This window comes from Cololabis saira, chromosome 6, assembly GCF_033807715.1.
Source record: "Cololabis saira isolate AMF1-May2022 chromosome 6, fColSai1.1, whole genome shotgun sequence".
NCBI classification, from domain to species: domain Eukaryota; kingdom Metazoa; phylum Chordata; class Actinopteri; order Beloniformes; family Belonidae; genus Cololabis; species Cololabis saira.
In genome coordinates, this window is record NC_084592.1 from 19,125,001 (window position 1) to 19,132,901 (window position 7,901).

A 7,901-nucleotide genomic window follows, 5' to 3' on the forward strand; every position below is an offset into this window, starting at 1 on the left:
GAGATGTAGTTATGACACTGCATACTTGTGAATAATTATAAACATTGAAGAACGTACTTTTATATGAAAATAACCAGAAACAGATAGCTATGACATGGTATTTATATTAAATCAATATTTCCATAGTATTCTTAGTAACATTTATATTTACATAACATATATACATATATATATTATTACCATATAACATATCTATATATATATATATATATATATATATATATATATATATATATATATATATATATATATATATATATATATATATATTATTACATTATAACATGTATTTATATCATGACATTATAACATCTGTGTATATATATACATGTTATATGGTAATAATATATATATGTATATATGTTATAATGTAAATATAAATGTTACTAAGAATACTATGGAAATATTGATTTAATATAAAAACCATGTCATAGCTATCTGTTTTGGTTATTTTCATATAAAAGTACGTTTTTCAATGTTTATAATTATTCACAAGTATGCATACATCTCTGACGTTCATAACAAACCAAACTGTTTGAAAATCTGTTGAGAATTGAGCAAGTTATGGTTGTTTTGCAGTACCGGCACCATTAAACACAATGTTAAAGTGAGCAAGCTCTCCTGAGGCAAGATGGCCGCCGTGTGACGACGTCGTAGCAGCGCGGACGAGTCATCTAGCCTTTATATATGTCTATGGTTATGGACCTCAGACCTGCAGAGAATGAGTGGTAGGGAGGGGAGGAAAAGGTGGAAGGGAAATGCAGAGACACAGAGAACCCAACCTCTGTGGCACGTAACAGCCATCTTCAGTTTGTTTCCTAATCTCAGTCCTTCTGCCTCTTGAAGTTTGTTTAACTCCACAATGTACTGCCACTTGATTGTACCTGATGGCGTTTGTAGTGAAGCTGCATCAGCCAGTGTGTTCCTGAGCAGCTTCATAATGTGGCACACATCCAAAACCACATGAACAACTTGAGAGGTATCAGCAGGATGAGGAAATGAGGGCCTCATTGAATTTACATTTAAATCAGCACCTAGTGCTCTTAACATGGCAAAATGACAAGATGGTCCGTCGCATGATGATGTTTGCGCGCTCCTCCCCAGTCAGTGCATCGACTAAGAAATATGCCACAGGGATTTTCCAGGATTGATCAACAGCAACAGCCATGATAACTAATGCATCTCTTGCTGGTGGCAAGCTGTCACCAACTGTGCCACAGCCAAGATCTACATATCCGTGGAATTTCCCTGCAGAATATTCCACATGCTTTCTGATGGCCATTTCATCCATCATCACAAATTGTTTCCCTGCCCTCTTTTTTCCTGTCCTCTACATAAGCCTGTAATGCAGAAAATGATGCCTTGGTAAATCCTGGGTCTGCAGAGACGTTGCTGTACCAGGTCCGGATGGTATCAGGATGGGGCAAAGTAAGGTCAAAACATTCACGCACATAAGCATAAGCTTTGGCGGAATAGAAGTGCAGAATCATTGCAAATGATCACAATTCATCTGACACTTTGGACCTCTTTCCATGCTCCACTCTGATGAGGATTTCCTTAGGAACTCCACCAAAGGAATTCTCTAACATTTCTTCACATCCAGAAGAAATCAGGCTTTTTTCTGTTTCAGGGTGCGGATGACCTTTGCCAGGGTATCTACTCTTTGCATGAGTCTTTTTGTTTTTTCTTTTTCCAGTTTCAATTTTTTTCGACAAATTTCTAATTTCTCCTCCATTGAACACCTCCGTTTTAGTGATTTTGGGGGTTCCCTCACAATATAGTTGTGCTCTGTGGTTGTAGTTTCCACTGATGCACTTGTGTCTTGATTTGGCTCTTCAATTTCCTCTTTGATACTTTCTACTGGTTTTTGAGTGTAATTGTGACGCAGGACATCAGACACAATCTGGCTTTTGGATGAATCCTGTATCACAATGACACTGTCTCTATCACAGACCTCTGCCACATTTGGTGTGTGTTTTTGTGTGTAACAGTGATCAGTGACATGTGCCTGTCTTGCACTTACTTTGTGGGGGGCTGACAATCCCTTACTTTCTAGTGAGTAGTCAAAGATAGTGGGCACAGCTGTTGAAGAGAGGCACTTTCCTCTACCGCTCAAAACGAAGCACTTCTCTTCAAAGTGCAGTGCACACAGCCTGGAGTTTTCATTTGGTGCCCAAGACTTCCGCCTCACATTGTCCAACCAGCGTCGCAGCCTCTTAACATCACCCAAAGGAAATCTGTAAAACAAGAAAATTCTAAGTGTGTGTAAATGTCATGCTTTGTCTCTATTTACTTCCTACCTGTAATGACCTCATGTTTCTTACTTTTGACTTGATTTATTGACTGCATGCACGTATATCTTTATTTACAGACTCCAGGTTCAATGACTAAAAAATAGACAACAGGTTACTAAAAGACAAAAAAACAAACAAAAACAGAACGTCTTTGTGTGTGGTAGTGTGTGTGTGTGGGAGGGGGTGTTTAGTTTACTATAGTAAAAAACAGCACAGAAAAAAAAGAAACGTTTTTTTTCAACAGCGACTCCAACCTCTGTCAGTCAGCCCCTCTCTCGCATGCAGCCAGAAACACACACACGCACGCACGCACGGGTCGCGCTGGACGACAAATAGATAAATACACTAATGTACAGTTTTGAAATTACCGCCATCACTGCTGATTGGCTCCCTGTGTCACAGTAACACAGACAATCTAGACAAACTGTCTTTTTCCAGTGGTCGATGGTGAAATCCCTGTGCTTTGCATGATGGTCTGGTGCTGCTCAATGCAAAAATAAATTGTACCCTGTTGCAAAGAAACGCCTGGTTCTTAAACGCCTGGGGTGCAAGTGGATTTAGCATATTAAACGCCCGGGCTACTAAATGTTCATCTACGTTTTTTTTTTTTTTTTTTAATTTAACCATAAAAGTGATATTCTCACAATTGGAAAAAATAGGATAAAAACCAATTAAATGACATTTATCATGTGTTTATTTACTCTAGGCTACTACTACGGTATGTAGAACACCCATGGATGTGAGAACATCCCGTAGTGACAGCTAGCGTTCGTCTGATGGCTAACAGGGATATGTTATATAGACAGATATTTGATTATACGGACTGAAAAAATTGTTTGTTTGAAAATATCATACCTATACAATTTTGGTCCTTTGCCATCTGATCGATTGCTGCAGTTGATGGCAGCACAGGACGGCATTTTGTCGTTGTTTGGGTCGATCACACGTTCAACGGTCCAGATGTGTGGGGGAAAGAGATGTGTTCTTCTTCTTCTTCAATGGTGTTTATTGGCGGTTGGCAAACCAACTTGAATTTCCGCCACCTACTGGACTGGAGTGTGGAACAGTAGACTAGTAGACAAAAAAATAAGAAAAAAGAAAAGAAAAATACAAATAAAATTAATAAATAAAATAAAACTAAAACTAAATAAGGAAATCAAATCCTCTCCAGTAGCCCTGTATCTTTCAGATATGCCATCAAATGCTTGAGCATAACTCCTGACTCTACTCCTAGCAAGTTCCCCATATTTAAAGCCATCCTGGCTTCCTCTGCTGCTGCTAATGTCCTTCTTTCCACCTCATATCCTTCACAATCCAACAACACATGCTGAACAGATTCAGCCTGCCCACATTGGTCACATCTGCCATCAGGGTGTTTACCTATTTTGTGTAGTGTATTGTTCAGTCCTGTGTGCCCTATCCTGAGTCGTGTAATGATAATGATCTAGATAGCCTAAACATCCATAATCAAGCATTGCTCTCATGATGGCCTGATATATACTTAGCAGCAACGCTCTGGTTGCACCCCACTGTCTTCCTGAAAGGCATCTTAAGAGGTTGTTGACTCTTTTGCATTTATCCCTCACTTTGTCAATATGATGCCTCCAAGTCAGCTTTTCATCTAACCACATTCCAAGCAGCCTAACAACACTGACCTGTTCAATTTTTTGGCCATATATTTTCAAGGAGATCTCTTTGTGACGTTTAGAGAAACATATTCCTTGTGTTTTTACAATAGAAAACTTAAAACCCCATTCATCTGCCCACTGCTCCACTGTCATAATTGCTGCCTGCAGTTTCTTCCGTATGTAGGAGAGATTCCGTCCCCTTATCCATAATGCCCAGTCATCAGCATACAATGACTTCCCTATACCTCGTTCGACACGCTCAAAAATATCATTGATGATGATATTAAAAAGGAGACACTTCCCCGTGGTATTCCGTTCTCAACTTGATATATTTTAGAATATTCTGTATTCACTTTTACTTCTATTGTTCTTTCAAACATGAAATCTAATACCCAATTGTACAGTTTCCCATTTACATCTAATTTATTGAGTTTGATGAGTAGTCCCTCCTTCCATAACATATCATATGCTTTTTCAATATTATAAAATACAGCAATCACCATTTCTCTGTTGGTCTGAGCGTTTCTTATTTCTGCCTCTAAACATAAGACACTATCCATCGTCCCTCTTTCCTTAAAAAATCCACTTTGGTAATTGGAGAGAAGGTTTTTACTCTCAAGAAAATGTGACAGTCTCTCCGTCACCAACCGTTCCATAGTTTTCCCTAACTGCGATGTTAATGCGATGGGCCTATAGCTAGAGGGATTTGATGAATCTTTACCTGGTTTTAATATTGGTACTATAACTGATTGCTTCCATGTCGACGGGAGTTTGCCTGTGTCCCATATGTTATTAAACAATCTTAATACCACTTCAAGTGCACTATCCGTCATATGAGCTAACATGCTGTAGCATACACAGTCTTTCCCTGGTGAAGTTTGTCGTGCATTTAAAATTGCTCTCCTCAGCTCAAATAGAGTAAACGGTAGGTCTAGTTCTTCTCCTGACAATGTGCTTCTTCTTTCTGCACCTCTTAAATTTTGTGCAAGGGTGTTGTCGCTACACTGCTTAGCTTTTATAGATAAATTTTCCGAGCTGTGTACCTTCACGAACGTCTTTGCGAGGAGCTCTGCTTTTTCTACAGTGCTTATTGCTGTTATGTCATTGCTATGCAACACTGGTATTTCAAAGTTTTTTTTTACGCCGTTCATTTTCCTAATCATTCCCCATACTTCTGCCAGCTGTGTTTCGCTCCCAATTTTATTGCAGTATTGTCTCCAGTATGTCCTTTTTGTTCACCTTATTGTTTTCCGAACTACTGCTTGTGCTCTTTTGTATTGGATTAATGTATCTATTGTGTGGTGAGCTTTCAACTGTCTGAATGTTCTATTTCTCATTTTTATAGCTTTGCTACAGTTGTCATCCCACCACGGCAAACTCTTTTTCCGCATGCTTCCTCTACTCTTTGGAATAGTTTCTTCTGCTGTCTGTATCAATGCTGCTACCAATCTTCCATTCATTTCTTCTATATTAGTTAAATTCTCTCCCAGTAGTTTTACACACCTGTCGTCACTTATTATTTGGAATGCACCCCAATCTGCTTCACCCAACTTCCACCTTGGTGTCCTTGCTCCCCCTCTTGATGTATTTCTATTCCAATTTTGATCATTATTGGATAGTGATACATCCACATATTTTACATAAACATATTTAAAATCCATTTTTCAGACAATAAAATAACTGAAAAAATCTGAAAAATTGTTCAAATATGTTATTTTGTTACTTGAAAATGTTTAAATATGTTTATGTAAAATATGCTTTGTTGATGAGAAAATATGTTTCTCTGTTTTTCTTATTTTTGTGAGGGGGGATATATATTGTTTTTCGGCACTACCTTGTTCTCTACAGCTGATAAAACATGAATTACTTCTATGTGGGAACAATAAAGTTCTTATTTTTGCCATCTGAGAAAATAAAATATATTGTATTTGGTACCTAACTGTTTCCCAAGTATATTGGTGCGTGTGTGAATGAATAAATGAGACGTAAAACGTAAATTTCTTTGTAGAAAGGCGCTTTATGAAAATAAGTCCATTTACTTGTATTAGTTTACAGCGCAGTCTTGCCACATCCAATATGGCGGCGACGTTGACGTACGGCTCAGCGCTCGATGCGGCGTCTACGCATGTATGTCTATGTTGCCAACCACCTACCGCTCTGTCCGAAACTTTAAACCTCGCATTGGAAAGAGATGTGTCATGTCTGTGCATCTTTTTAAATCTGATTCGGCTCCCCCACACTGTCCAAAATTGTTACTGTACAGTACAGTGACAGAAGCCGGCTAACCATGGATGTATTATAATAACTACCTCTAACTCACCCACAAGGACTCATGGGCGCGCAGCGCTTGTCCAGAGCGTGGTTTGCTCGTTCTCATTGCCCCGGGGCATGATGGGAGGTGACTCAACTGCGCATGCTCTATGGGCCCGATAACGCGGAAGTCAGGAACTTTTTCGGCGTATGCGCGGTTTTTACATAGATATATATATAAAGGCTGCATGATTAAGTCGTTTTTTGAAAAGAAAAGATACATCCCGAATCATACCCACGTTAATGACGTTTATAATAAACCAAACCGTTTGTAAATCCATCAAGATTTCAGCAAGTTATGAGTATTTTTGTCTGTACAGACCACTCACCCTCCAACAGCAACAACGATAGCGCACCAAAAAGAGTCCCCCGACCTAAGATGGCCGCCGGTGAACGACGCATGCGCTGGAGACTCCGCCGCTTGCTACTTTTTTTTTTTTAACAAACTTTATTCAACATTACAAAAGTACAAAATTCCTTTGAGGAAACATTAGTTTGCAACTGAAACATAAGTTCACAACACACAAGCGAATATGTAAATCTATACATTTTTTTTCCAAGATAATCTTCTAGATTAAATAAAAAAATAAAAATAAAATAAAATAATCATAAAATAAAATAATCACAGGGGTTTCAACAAAAGTGTTTAAGCGTAGCAAAATTTGTAAATTAAAGAGCAAGAGACTTTAACATGGTTTCATATAAATCATTTATAGACTGATTTTCTTTTGAAAGTACCTTCATAGATGTTATATAACTTTTTATTTCGTTTTTAAAACATACTATGGAGGGTTTGCTGTTTTTCCATTTATTTTTATGTATATGATATTTACCCAAAATTAGAATTATGTTCAACATCTTTGATACCTTCTTTGGCAGACCATCCATATAAATTATGACCTGAAACTTGCTGAACATACAGTTGTTGATCCCAATCTTTAACCAGCGATAAACATCTTGCCAAAAAAGCTTTGTGACTGAACAAGAAAAGAATAAGTGTTCAATTGTTTCGTGTTCTGTTTTACAAAATATACAAGGATCTACGTCAAAATTGAACCTTCTCCTTAGGGTTTCAGCGGCAGGATAAATATTGTTTATTATTTTAAACTGAATTTCTTTTGCTTTGGGTGAAATTGGCCATTTAAGGTAGCTGCTGTATGTCTTTGTTAACGTTACTTCATTTTCTGTTATCTTAATTTTTGTAGATTTTTTGATATCATTGAGTAGCTTTTCTTTAAACACATTTCCAAGTATTTTGTTATTACACTTTCTTTCACCAAATTTCAATTCACTGATTTTTAAATTAGGCAGTTTGACAATCACATTTGAGTATGTAAGAATATTTTTTATCATGTATTTCAAGGGAAGTTGGATAGCTCTACAGATTTGGTTGAATTCTCTAAAAGAGCAATTTAAACTAAACTTTTCTACAAATATATTAAATTGCAATAAATTGCCATTTACATCCAACAAGTCAGTAACATATAGGACTTTTTTATCATACCTACGCTGAGCCTTTATATATCTTTATTATTATATTATATATATTATATATTATTAATATTATATATTATTATATTATTATATACGGTTATCTATGGTTTTTCTGTCAGGCCGCCGGGTTCATAACCGGATGTTATGGTATGATGTCGTCACTTCCGTCTAAAGC

At 37.3% G+C, this 7,901-nt stretch overlaps 1 long non-coding RNA gene across 2 annotated transcripts; it reads right to left on the bottom strand.

The window, feature by feature from the left end:
• Positions 1–660: 660 nt before the first annotated feature.
• On the bottom strand, positions 661–6,583 carry LOC133446442 (uncharacterized). 2 transcript variants are annotated; one of them, XR_009782838.1, is made up of 3 exons: positions 6,562–6,583; positions 3,150–3,365; positions 661–2,237 (listed from the first exon to the last, which is right to left on the bottom strand). It is a non-coding gene; the product is annotated as an uncharacterized LOC133446442 (long non-coding RNA). The 2 variants fall into 2 exon arrangements; XR_009782837.1 differs by lacking the exon at positions 6,562–6,583 and adding an exon at positions 6,243–6,300.
• Between the last annotated feature and the right edge of the window lie 1,318 nt (positions 6,584–7,901).